We start from the raw sequence: 13,691 nt of genomic DNA on the forward strand, positions 1-13,691 counted from the left end.
CATTATTATACATTTTCCGGCACTAACCTATTAACAAGATGCCGAAGTGCCAGTTGCTATTTTCTGCTGTTTTTGGTTTCAGAAATCCTAGTAAGGAAATATTCTCGGAATTGGACGAAATCAACGCCCAGGGTCCTATTTTTGCACGAAGCTTCCAGAAGTCCGAAGAGGAAACGAAGTGGGGCCACGAGGCGACGACACGCTAGGGCGGCGCGGCCTGGGCCTGGGCCGCGCGGCCCTGTGGTGTCGGCGCCTCGTGACGCCCTTTGACCTACCCTTCCGCCTACTTAAAGCCTCCATCGCGAAACCCCCTGTACCGAGAGCCACGATACAGAAAACATTACTGAGAGGCCGCCGCCGCCAATCCCATCTCGGGAGATTCAGGAGATCGCCTCCGGCACCCTGCCGGAGAGGAGAATCATCACCGGAGGGACTCTACATCATCATGCCCGCCTCCGGATTGATGCTTGAGTAGTTCATCCTTGGACTATGGGTCCATAGCAGTAGCTAGATGGTTGTCTTCTCCGCTTGTGCTTTCGTTGTTATAGATCTTGTGAGCTGCCTAACATGATCAAGATCATCTATTTGTAATGCTACATGTTGTGTTTGGTGAGATCCGATGAATAGAGAATACTATGTTAAGTTGATTATCAATCTATCATATATGTGTTGTTTATGTTCTTGCATGCTCTTCGTTGCTAGTAGAGGCTCTGGCCAAGTTGATACTTGTAACTCCAAGATGGAGTATTTATGCTCGATAGTGGGTTCATGCCTCCATTAAATCTGGGACAGTGACAGAAAGTTCTAAGGTTGTGGATGTGCTGTTGCTACTAGGGATAAAACATTGATGCTTTGTCTAAGGATATTTGTGTTGATTACATTACGCACCATACTTAATGCAATTATCTCGTTGTTCGCAACTTAATACTAGAAGGGGTTCGGATGATAACCTCGAAGGTGGATTATTTAGGCATAGATGCATGCTGAATAGCGGTCTATGTACTTTGTCGTAATGCCCTGATTAAATCACATAGTAATCATCGTTGATATGTATTGAATCTCTATTTGTCAATTGCTCGCCTGTAATTTGTTCACCCAGCATGTTAGTTATCTTATTGGAGAGACACCACTAGTGAACTGTGGACCCCGGTCCATTCTTTACATCTGAATACATTCTATCGTTTTTACTGTTCTTTGCAAACAACCACCATCTTCCACTCGATACGCTTAATCCTTTGTTTTCAGCAAGCCGGTGAGATTGACAACCTCACTGTTACGTTGGGGCAAAGTACTTTGATTGTGTTGTGCAGGTTCCACGTTGGCGCCGGTTTCACTGGTGTTGTGCCGCACTACATTCCTCCACCAACAACCTTCACGTGCTTCTTGGCTCCTACTGGTTCGATAATCTTGGTTTCTTTCGGAGGGAAAACTTGCTGTTGTGCGCATCACACCTTCCTCTTGGGGTTCCCAACGGACGTGTACATCTACGCGCATCAAGCATATTTTTCTGGCGCCGTTGCCGGGGAGATCAACACACGCTGCAAGGGGAGTCTCCACTTCCAATCTCTTTACTTTGTTTTTGTCTTGCTTTATTTTATTTACTACTTTGTTTGTTGCACTTAAACAAAACACAAAAATATTAGTTGCTAGCTTTACTTTATTTACTGTCTTGTTCTCTATATCAAAAACACAAAAAAATTTAGTTAGTTGTCTTTGCTTTACTTGTTTAGTTTACTTTTTGTTTATTTCATCATGTTTCCTCCTAAGTACGCTCTAAAAGACATACCGGTAGGCCGAGGGTCTATAATTGGAAGAGATAATATAGAAGATTTTTTCACTCATGTTAGTATAGCTGAAGATTTTGAAGATAGACACTTGGTAGAACTTGCTCCTACTTATGAAATTGTTGTTGCTTCTCTAGTACACATGTTGGAAATTAAATTTGTTAATCTCAATCCTATAATTCAGCATATGTTTCTTACACTCTCTGATACGAGGAAGGAGAAAAGAAAGATTTTGTCTTAGAAACTCCTCTAAAAGAATTTGGTGGTGTAGCAAGAGAGGCTAGAAAAGTCTTTACTAAATATAAAATGCTTGGTTCTTACACCAACTTTGCTAGTACCCTTAAAAAGATGGATATGGATAGAATTAAGTATACTAATAATGTTAATGATGGAGGGGAGATTAAGACATCAATACCTTGCAAGCTTGTAGGAATGTTCGAGGCACTAGAAAAGAATTATGATTGGCTTGTTCCTGAAAATTTGTTTGATGAGAATAGCAAGCCTAAGAGTAATGAAAAGGGGGCCTCTGAAACTTACATAGATAAGATAACATGCATTGTGGAAGAAACTTCCAACACCCCTGGAGATAATGTTGATGCTTCGTCTCTTGAAAATACTTGATTTGCACTTTCTGCGCCTAGCTGAAAGGCGTTAAAAAAAAGCACTTCTTGGAAGATAACCCATGTTTATTTTATTTACTGTTTTTTTGAGTCTTGGAATTTGTTTACTACTATAGCAACCTCTCCTTATCATATTTTTGTGCCAAGTAAAGTTTCTATGTTAAAGTTGATGTTATATTTGGGATCGCTGCGCAGAAACAGCATTGCTGTCTGTCACGAATTCTGGCACAAGTCTCTGTAAAAAATTCGAAAAAATCTGCAAATTTACGAGCGTGATCCTCAGATATGTACGCAACTTTCATTAGTTTTGAATTTTTCCATTTGATCAAGTTAAGTGCCCAGTCCAGATGCATCTTTACGGACTGATTCGTTTTGACAGATTCTGTCTTTTATTTCGCATTGCCGCTTTTGCTATGTTGAATGAGTTTCTTTGTTCCATTAACTTTCAGAAGCTTTGTGCAATGTCCAGAAGTGTTAAGAATGATTTTGTCACCTCTGAATATGTGAATTTGTGGTTATGCACTAACCCTCTAATGAGTTTGCTTGAAGTTTGTGTGAAGGAAGTTTTCAAGGGTCAAGAGAAGAGGATGATATACTATGATCAAGAAGAGTGAAAGGTCTAAGCTTGGGGATGCCCCGGTGGTTCATCCCTGCATATTTTAAGAAGACTCAAGCATCTAAGCTTGGGGATGCCCAAGGCATCCCCTTCTTCATCGACAACATTATCGAGTCACTTCTAGTGAAACTATATTTTTATTCCGTCACATTCTTATGTTCTTTACTTGGAGCGTCGGTTTGCTTTTATTTTTGTTTTGTTTTGAATAAAGTTGGATCTCGCCATTCTTATATTGGAGATATTACGCTCCGTTTTTTCTTATGGAACACTTGTGTTCTTAATTGTGCTTTAATGTTCATGGCGAAAGCTTATTGCTTCGTTAAATTGTTATTTGGTTGGAATTGGAAAATGCTGCATATGGTTTGGCAATTTGGCAATTGTTTGAGCTCTCATAGATCATGTTTAAGCTCTTCCATCATGTAGTTTAATCTATTAATGAAGAACTACCTGTAGAGCTTGTTTAATTTGGTTTGCATGATTGATCTCTCTAAGTCTAGATATTTTCGGGTAAAGTGTTTGAACAACAAGGAAGACAGTGTAGAGCCTTATAATGCTTGCAATATATTCTTGTGTGAGTTTTGCTGTACCTGTTCATACTTGTGTTTGCTTCAAACAACCTTGCTAGCCCAAATCTTGTACTGAGAGGAAATACTTCTCGTGCATCCAAACATCTTGAGCCAAAAACCATGCCATTTGTGTTCACCATATCTACCTATTATGTGGTATTTTTCTGCCATTCCAAAGTAAATTACTTGAGTGCTACCTTTAAATTTCATTCCTCTACCTTTACAATATATAGCTCATGGGACAAATAGCTTAAAAACTATTGTGGTACTGAATATGTAGTTATGTGTCTTAATTCTTATAAGTTGCTTGTTGAGTGGTAACCATGTTTTCTGGGGACGCCATCAACTTTACCTTTGTTGGATATCATGTGAGATGCTATGCATGTTCGTCTTGTCTGAAGTAGTGGACTTCACGAGCAAATGGTTTGAGTATGCATATGTTAGAGAAGAACATTGGGCCGCTAACTAAAGCCATGTATCATGGTGGAAGTTTCAGTTTGGACATACAACCTCAATCTCTTATGAGAATATTAACTATTGTTGAATGCTTAAGCATGAAAAAGAGGAGTCCATTATCTGTTGTCTATGTTGTCCCGGTATGGATGTCTAAGTTGAGAATAATCAAAAGCGAGAAATCCAATGCGTGCTTTCTCCTTAGACACTTGTACAGGCGGCATAGAGGTACCCCTTTGTGACACTTGGTTGAAGCATATGTTATGCGATGAGAATCCGTGTTTCCGAGATAGTAGGACAAGGTGCGAGCACTATTGGTACTCTATGCATGAGACATGCAACTTGTAGGAAGTATTATGCATAGCACATATGAATTATTACTACCATTGACAAAATTGTTTCTATGTTTTCAAAACAAAAGCTCTAGCACAAAAATAGTAATCAATGCTTCCTCTCGCGAAGGGCCATTCTTTTACTTTATTGTTGAGTCAATTTACCCACTTCTTTCTGTCTTAGAAGCAAACACTTGTGTTAACTGTGTGCATTGATTCTTACATGTTTACTTATTGCACCTGTTATATTACTCTATGTTGACAAATATCCATGAGATATACATGTTACAAGTTGAAAGCATTCGCTGAAACTTAATCATCCTTTGTGTTGCTTCAATTCATTCTACTTTGAATTTATTGCTTATGAGTTAGCTCTTATGCAAGTCTTGTTGATACTTGTTTGAAAGTACTATTCATGAAAAGTTCTGCTATATGATTTATTTGTTTAGTCATTATCTTTGTTAGCAATTTTTTGTTCAGATCACTCCATTCATCTCATATGCTTTACATTAATGTTGATCAAGATTATGTTGGTAGCATGTCACTTCAGAAATTATTTGTGTTATCGTTTACCTACTCGAGGACGAGTAGGAACTAAGCTTGGGGATGCTTGATACGTCTCAAACGTATCTATAATTTCTTATGTTCCATGCTACTTTTATTACAATACTTGAATGTTTTATACATACTTTACAAGATTATTATACATTTTCCGGCACTAACCTATTAACAAGATGCCGAAGTGCTAGTTGCTGTTTTCTGCTGTTTTTGGTTTCAGAAATCCTAGTAAGGAAATATTCTCGAAATTAGACGAAATCAACGCCCAGGGTCCTATTTTTGCACGAAGCTTCCAGAAGTCCGAAGAGGAAACGAAGTGGGGCCACGAGGCGACGACACGCTAGGGCGGCGCGGCCTGGGCCTGGGCCGCGCGGCCCTGTGGTGTCGGCGCCTCGTGACGCCTTTTGACCTACCCTTCCGCCTACTTAAAGCCTCCGTCGCGAAACCCCCTGTACCGAGAGCCACGATACGGAAAACATTACTGAGAGGCCGCCGCCGCCAATCCCATCTCGGGGGATTCGGGAGATCGCTCTCCGGCACCCTGCCGGAGAGGGGAATCATCACCGGAGGGGCTCTACATCATCATGCCCGCCTCCGGATTGATGCGTGAGTAGTTCATCCTTGGACTATGGGTCCATAGCGAGTAGCTAGATGGTTGTCTTCTCCGCTTGTGCTTTCATTGTTATAGATCTTGTGAGCTGCCTAACATGATCAAGATCATCTATTTGTAATGCTACATGTTGTGTTTGGTGAGATCCGATGAATAGAGAATACTATGTTAAGTTGATTATCAATCTATCATATATGTGTTGTTTATGTTCTTGCATGCTCTCCGTTGCTAGTAGAGGCTATGGCCAAGTTGATACTTGTAACTCCAAGAGGGAGTATTTATGCTCGATAGTGGGTTCATGCCTCCATTAAATCTGGGACAGTGACAGAAAGTTCTAAGGTTGTGGATGTGCTGTTGGTACTAGGGATAAAACATTGATGCTTTGTCTAAGGATATTTGTGTTGATTACATTACGCACCATACTTAATGCAATTATCTGTTGTTCGCAACTTAATACTGGAAGGGGTTCGGATGATAACCTCGAAGGTGGATTATTTAGGCATAGATGCATGCTTGGATAGCGGTCTATGTACTTTGTCGTAATGCCCTGATTAAATCACATAGTAATCATCGTTGATATGTATTGAATCTCTATTTGTCAATTGCTCGCCTGTAATTTGTTCACCCAACATGTTAGTTATCTTATTGGAGAGACACCACTAGTGAACTGTGGACCCCGGTCCATTCTTTTACATCTGAATACATTCTACTGTTTTTACTGTTCTTTGCAAACAACCACCATCTTCCACTCGATACGCTTAATCCTTTGTTTTCAGCAAGCCGGTGAGATTGACAACCTCACTGTTACGTTGGGGCAAAGTACTTTGATTGTGTTGTGTAGGTTCCACGTTGGCGCCGGTTTCACTGGTGTTGCGCCGCACTACATTCCTCCACCAACAACCTTCACGTGCTTCTTGGCTCCTACTGGTTCAATAACCTTGGTTTCTTTCTGAGGGAAAACTTGCTGCTGTGCGCATCACACAGATGTCGTAGTTTGAAGTGGATCAGTGGATCACGGATTCACTCTGGGCGTTCGGGAAATCCCGAAATTTCGGGACGGGAAATTCGGGAAAAAAATATTTCGGGTTTTGAAAAATGACACCCGAAATTGCTTCACAATATTTCGTTCCCGACAATTCGGGTACCCGATAATTCGGGTTCGGGATCGGGAATTCCTGAATGTCCCGAAATTACAAACTGAAAAAATTGAGCAGTGTTGCAGAAGCAGTCTTTCAGTCAACACGCTGAAGGTGTAGCTTCCGTCTTGGGGCGAGGAGGATGGAAGGCAGAGGTGTCCCGTCGAGCGTCAAGGATGACGAGGAGGTGGTGGCCAGCGGGAGCGGTTGTGGGGAGCTGCGGTGGCCGGCGGGAGCGGCCGTGGCGAGCGGCGGCGGCCGGCGGGAGCGGCCGTGGCGAGCGGCGGCGGCCGGCGGGAGCGGCCATGGCGAGCGGCGGCGGCCAGCGAGGGAGATGCGAGCGTGGGGAAAATTGGAGCAGATCCTCACATCATGTGCGTGCGCTCGTGTCTGTGGAGTCGTGGTACTGGTAGTCTAGGTTATCGATCGCTCCACTTGGGCTGGGTTGCGTCTTTGCTTTTGGGCTTCGTAAATTTTAAATGTTGATGGGCTTTTCGGGATTTTTGGGATATTCGGGTGCTAGGACTACAAACCCGAAATTCCTGAAATAAATTCGGGAATTGCAAACACCTTCCCGAATAGGTGCTCGGGTTTTTCGGGTTCGGGATATACGGGTTCGGGATCGGGAATTTCGGGTTCGGGATTCGGGATTCGGGTTTTATGCCCGGAGTGATCACGGATAATATCTCAACGCGCCCAGCTATGTGCAAATGTGAGCACCCCGCCTTTTAGGTCAACTTGGAAGTTGTCGAACAGATGCGAGAGATGAATAATCCCACAGCAATAAAAATGAAGTTGGACCAACATTTTTAAAATATAGTAAATCTGAACTTTCTTGATCGGAAACAGCTATGCATGAATGGATCATTCAAGGTCAAATGCGTTGAGTCTGAGGAGATTTTCTCAGGTTGCACGAGGGGAATTCAGAGGGAGCTGACACGGCTACCAGACTTCGTATCTCTGCAACTGTGTTGAGAAGAAGCTTCGATGGATTAGGTTCACATACACGCCTACCCTTTTTCTAGAAGTGTAAGCGTGCCGGCGTGTTCTTTCCGTTGGCGTACACGAGCCAAATTCAACTTCGTTCTCAACGTGTGCTGCTTCTTTCTAAGACGGTCTAGAGGAGCACGGAAAGACCGTGTGTTTACGCCGTCATTTGATCGAGCCTTTTCTTCTGGAATATATGATGACCGAGACCGGAAGTAGCTTCGATTCTCTTCCAAGCAAACACGTCCTCTCCCTCAAAGTTAACATTTCAACGTATCGCTTGCAGCCAACGGTGCACCTACTAAGCTCGACTGAAGTTGACAAAAGCACACCAAGATTACAACAGCAGAGAGGTCCGCACACACAAACGAAAGAGATCTCAATGATTTCTAATACTGTACATACGAGTTGCGCTATAGTTGTATTGCAATTACGCGGTAAGTTAAGTGTTCGAGTCAAACATTTTTTTTTTGAAAGGGAGGCGCCTCTGCATTGATCGATGTATGTGATCTTTATCACCTTATTATAAAACATGTTTTATAATAGATTACATCAGCTTGCGAAAAAAAGACAATAGATTACATCATGAATCACACGGGGATTGATAAATGAATCAACCATATATAAAATAGAAAAAACATGAAATGACTCTACACTAACATATTATACTAAGAACGAAACGCCAACTGCATTGGCTATATATATCCCGTGAAACCTTCTCTAGCCAGTTGCACCGAGTAACCAAACCCTTGCGCTTCTTTGTTGATCGTAGGAAGGATCACAAACGGATCCAATGTGTAATCAACGGAACTACCTACATAAAACATGTTGAAGATATAATTATTTCTAATATTTCACATGGCCCAAAGTAAAGCACAGTCACAAACTTGGATTTGCACTTTTCATTTTTTCCAACCCCCGCTAGCCAGTTCTCAAACAAATTCATAATATTAGTGAACGGGATAATATTAAATGATGGATGAACAATTCGCCAGCTAAATGACATTCAATGAATAGGTGTTGTATTGATTAATATTGATCACAAAAACAATGCACCTTTTACTTCCTTACAGATTCCGTTTGGCTAGATTATCTTCTGTAAGAAAAAATAACATATAAAAGGCAATTTAAAGAAAGATAGCATATAACATATAAAAGGCACTGTGGTTAGCGAAAATAGATTAGACACAAGTTATAGGTTAGACACAAGATCGAGTTTTCGGAGACGGTCTGGCGCGGTGCTACACCACCGTGATGTTTTTAGATCTGATGTGTATATACATCTCGACGGGCTTGTCGTCGATGATACTATGGTAGTACTTGGGGAGGAGCGTCGGTTAAGCATGCCGCACAAATTTAAATGTTGATTGCCAATCTGTATTACCAAATCTCGGTGTAGTGCTGTGATTGCTTGTTCTCGAGAGATCCATTTGTCGCCTCCAACGATAATGCCTTCAATTATGTTTGATCCAAGTCGATCAAGATCTTCATCATGTCGTGGTGCCTCTCCCAATCCAACATTAACACCATCGTGATTGCGTTTGACATGCGCAAGCAAACATCGTCGTTGTGAAAATTAGGCGTGAACAAAATACAGTTGCATTATGTCTATCAAATCATAGTAAAACTGGAGGTAATACCGCTTGTTTGATAACCAAATTTCAGGATGTATTTCACAACTAGTTTTAGCTGACTATAACCTTGTTCTAGGGGAATAACCCCCGCGCAAAAAACATCTTGACATGAGGGTTAGCCCCCCCCCCCCCCCCTCCCGCTCGTTTTCTTAGGTGTGATGAGTTGAACTTACACTAGGAGAACAACATGAATTGTAGATCTAAAATTACTCACAGTAACAAATTCAATCCTAAAATAAGATAAAATCTTGGACAAGCAAAATATTATAATCCACCTCCATGTGAAATGCCGCCTAATGTTTCACTATCATGTCAAAGAAAGTCGATGTCAAAGCCCATGGAGTGCTTTGTATCTTCTTATCATGACCTAGTCACTCTTTTATCATTCCCATACATGTCAGGTTCTATGTGTGAATTTACCGACTAAGGAGAATGTTTCTTTTGGAACTTATTATGTCCATGGTTGCCATATGAATGGTACGAAGTTTGGGTTTAATTTGAAAGTTGTGGTCTTTTCTTCTGTTTGCAATTGCAACGAGTATACACCTATAGGATCACATCTTTCAATGGGTCTTTGTAGCAGTTGACATGGACCGGGGATAAATTCGTGAACATACATTCATATTGAATGCACCGACCTATGTCCAACTGTGATCACCCGCTTGTTTTGAGCTCAACACAAGACGGAAGTTGTCGAAACAAATGCTAGTGTTGATTTTATTACTTCTTCAATGTTATTTGTTTGGAGATGAACGGCGGTGAGCAGGTGTATATCACGGAAAAGGAGACGTGGTCATCTCTGAGAAATGAACAAAGAATGAAGAATGAATCACCGTTGAATTGAAAACAAACAAGGAATATTAATACGAAGGCCTGAAAATCGTCCCCTGCTCTGAATTCTAATGCACACGCGCATTGTGCCCAAACTCACGATAACAATCAGGCCGGGCTTTTTGCAGGCCCATGAGACCAAAGGCCCATTTAAATCTTGACCCATCTCCTACTCCTATATATAACTCGACCTGGCGCATTGCCGTCAAATCAGCACCTTGCTAGGGTTTAGAACCAACGCCGCCGCCCGCCAGCCCCTCCCCAGGGACGCTAATGGCGCCGCCGTCTACGTTTTGTGTCTTCTTGCTAGGTTCTCGCTGATTTTTCTGTCCTCGTCGTCTTGATCTTGTTGCCGTGTTGATTGTGCCGTGATGATTGCTTACTTCTGACACCTCTTGTACGAGAGGCGCCTCGATGCGCTTCGCTGAGCAGATTGCAGCTATAATGTCTGAGCACAATCACACGCTAATTTTCTTTATCTATGTATTTACAAGAACTTCTGTGCTTGTTAGATCTGTTGCCGTGATGAGCACCGCTTACTTCTGACACCTCTTGTATGAGAAGGGACTCGTCCCTTCCATGAGCAGATCAAGCAACCCTCTGAGCTCCAGCTCTTCTTGCTGTTAATGGTCCTATGTTGTTAAATTTGTGATGTCCTCCCTGACATAATGGGTAACCCAACATGATCCCTGCTTTTCTGCTTGGATTGATCCCCTTTCAAAAAATGAATTGGTGTTTGTATTGAAATCTGGTTTGAATAATTAGCAGCTATGATGATCATCGCTTCTTCTGACACCTCTTGTACGAGAAGTGTGCGCACTTCGTTGAGCAGAGTATAGCAAACGTCTGAGCTTCGCCTTATCGTTGCCTATTTCCCCAATCTACATTTGTTACATAGGGGTCCAGCTTGCAGCTTTCATTTGGTAACCTATTACATTCGTCATGAAGTTCATTGCTCACAATTTGGTCTTGCTTTGCGTCTTCCCTTCGTTCGTGTTCTCTGTGATGATGAAAACAGATGACGAGTCTGATGTAATCCATTCTATTACACCATGTGGACAAACGAGGCATTTGTCTGAGAGAACTCTGACTGATTAGTCTTTACATTGCTACTTTTTCACGGCAGTTTGAATTTAATTTGTGTTGTTGGCTTAACCAGTAAAGAAATGTTTTTTTTCAGAAACGAGTAAAAAAACTGTTGTATGCTCTATGGCTTGACCCATACATATTTGAATACCCAGCCAATCTCGATTGTAAAAGGGTAAATCTTATATCATGTTGTATGATAAGTTGGAAAATCCTTGTCAGCTACAGGAAATGTGGAACATCTAGTCCATTTACTTGCAGCAGTGCATGTCTGCTAATTCTGTTTATGCTGTACTTATGTCTAGATTTTAGAATTTTGTAGTAATTCTTCCGATAGTGTAAGCTTTGTAGCAAGTTTACAAGAGTCGAAGCAGAGTTCTCTGTTATATTTGTATGTAAATTGAATATATATAATGCATCTTCTGCAATATATTTATTCTGCAGATTAACTTGAGATGTTTATCAGGGCATTTGGCTATGTCCTGCAGTTCAACTGAGAAGTTTTTTCCTCTAATCCTTCTGTAGTTTATACGCAACCATTGTTACACGAGTCTGGGAGCAGTGCCAGCACTTTGTTGTGCTTTGTATCTTGTTGTAAAAGTTGACGGTATAGCACATAATTTTTTGATATTAATATATTCCTTTCATCAAAAAAATAGCACACAATTTGCAATACATTGTTCTTCAGCTTAGAACTGCTGTTTGTTGTTGCTCCTGCTGATTCAGCTTTTGCTCCTCTAGTTCCGTCAACTCAATGGCTATACACCACCACCTGAAGATCCACTTGGTGATGATTCAGCCGCAAATGCAACCCATGAAAACAATACCCTTCCACCTGAATATCCACTAAGAATCTCAAATATTCGCTTTGAGCATAATTTTCGTTAAGCAAATTCTGTGGCTCACGAAATTACTAGGAATGCCCGGAATATTGATCAGCAAGTGTGGCTTGAGGAGCCAACCGATTTTATTTTACTGTTTCTAGTTAAAGAAAAGATGTAACTTTGATTTTGAATGAATAAAGAGAGGTTTTACTGTAAAAAAAACTAAGAAGCAGCAAAGTACCAAGATGAGTGTCCAATGATGAAATCACAGCTACGATGATATCACTTTGGGACACTTGTTGCCACCGACCTTATCAAAGAATTATCGTTGGTGAGCATTTGTCTTCTAAGAAGAATGAAACGTAGCTGGTTGTGCAATGCAAGTGGTGGTACTTTGCATGCCTGGTTCTTCAAGTTCTTATGAGAGAAGGAAGGCTTAGAGCATCTTCAGCCGCGTGTCCCAAAATGTTTCCCAAACGACGCTGGATTTATCGTTTGGGGAACGTATTTCCTTCGTGCCGCGCTTGGCGGACGTTGCTCCCCAGCCGCGTCCCTCAAACATGGCCCTAAAATTTAAAAATACGGAATTTTTATTTTAATTGATAGAAGAAATTTGTAGGTACGGTGTAGGTAACGTTGTACTAATATTCAAAGCGGTGAAACATAAACAAATTACATATAAAAACTTTAAAAAACCATAAACAAATTACATATAAAAACTTTGAAAAAATTTAAACTACTTCTTTGATGGTCCCGCCTCGTTGTCCTCACGGTGGCGCTTCCTGCTCGTCACCTCTTCCGAAGAGGCGGTGTCGTTCGACGCGTCGGAGGAACTTGTGTCCTCCTCGTCGTCGACGGTGCTCGCCGGCTGCGCCTTCGCCGTCGCTTTCGCCTCTACCTTCGCCCGGACCGCCGCCGCCTCCTCAGCCTCCTCCTCCTCCTCCTCCTCCTCCTCCTCGGCCTCCCATTCCTCCTCGCTGTCCGCGGCGGGGAACCATCGCTGCTAGGCGTTGCAACTTTGTCCCACCAATGGCGCCATCCCGACGGCTTACCCTCGCTGTCGGTGTCTGATGGCAGCTGAGAGAGGTCGCTCATTGTGAGAGAGGAGAGGAGAGATGAATGGCGCCGACCGATTTTAGATCGGAAAGCGCATACGTAGGGGCCTTATTGAGCGCAAATGCATGGCGGCGCAGATATCGAAGAGAGCGGCGGTTGCTCTTCCGCGGAGTTCACACTCCATTCCAGCGGTTCGCGCGTCGATTGACGTGGTTGCCACTGCGACGGTTCCCCTTCCCGGCAACTGCACTGTCGCTAGGTAGGCGGCGGTTGAGCGTCCGTTCGTGAGTCGCTGGCGCGTCAGGCGCGCGTCTCCTGCCTCGCATTTCGTTGTGTCTGGCGTGCCCGAAGCGCCCTCTGTGTAGCGGGGACGGGCTCGGGGCGCCGGACACCGTATTGGGCCGCGCCGGACGGAAAGGGCCTTTGAGGCGCGCGGCCGGGAACGAAATTTTGTCCGGCGCGCCCCAAATCCCTTGGGGGCCGGTGACAAAGGATTAATTTGTCAATGCCTACAGATTGTAGACTAGGGTTTTGCTAGAAGTAGAGGGAAGTAGATCTCGAAGGTTTCAGCCGAAAAGTACTCGCCGATTATGAAAAT

At 42.6% G+C, this 13,691-nt stretch overlaps 4 non-coding genes across 4 annotated transcripts; all 4 read left to right on the forward strand.

The window, feature by feature from the left end:
• The first annotated feature begins 10,491 nt into the window (after positions 1–10,491).
• Positions 10,492–10,582, forward strand: LOC124693900. The gene has a single exon (XR_007000344.1). It is a non-coding gene; the product is annotated as a small nucleolar RNA snoR1 (small nucleolar RNA).
• Positions 10,583–10,645: 63 nt separating this feature from the next.
• Positions 10,646–10,734, forward strand: LOC124693897. Its single transcript, XR_007000341.1, has one exon. It is a non-coding gene; the product is annotated as a small nucleolar RNA snoR1 (small nucleolar RNA).
• A 159-nt stretch (positions 10,735–10,893) lies between these two features.
• On the forward strand, positions 10,894–10,980 carry LOC124693898. Its single transcript, XR_007000342.1, has one exon. It is a non-coding gene; the product is annotated as a small nucleolar RNA snoR1 (small nucleolar RNA).
• A 144-nt stretch (positions 10,981–11,124) lies between these two features.
• LOC124693971 lies at positions 11,125–11,211 on the forward strand. Its single transcript, XR_007000408.1, has one exon. It is a non-coding gene; the product is annotated as a small nucleolar RNA SNOR75 (small nucleolar RNA).
• Positions 11,212–13,691: the final 2,480 nt, after the last annotated feature.

The sequence above is a fragment of the Lolium rigidum genome, chromosome 2 (assembly GCF_022539505.1).
Source record: "Lolium rigidum isolate FL_2022 chromosome 2, APGP_CSIRO_Lrig_0.1, whole genome shotgun sequence".
Taxonomy (NCBI): Eukaryota; Viridiplantae; Streptophyta; class Magnoliopsida; order Poales; family Poaceae; genus Lolium; species Lolium rigidum.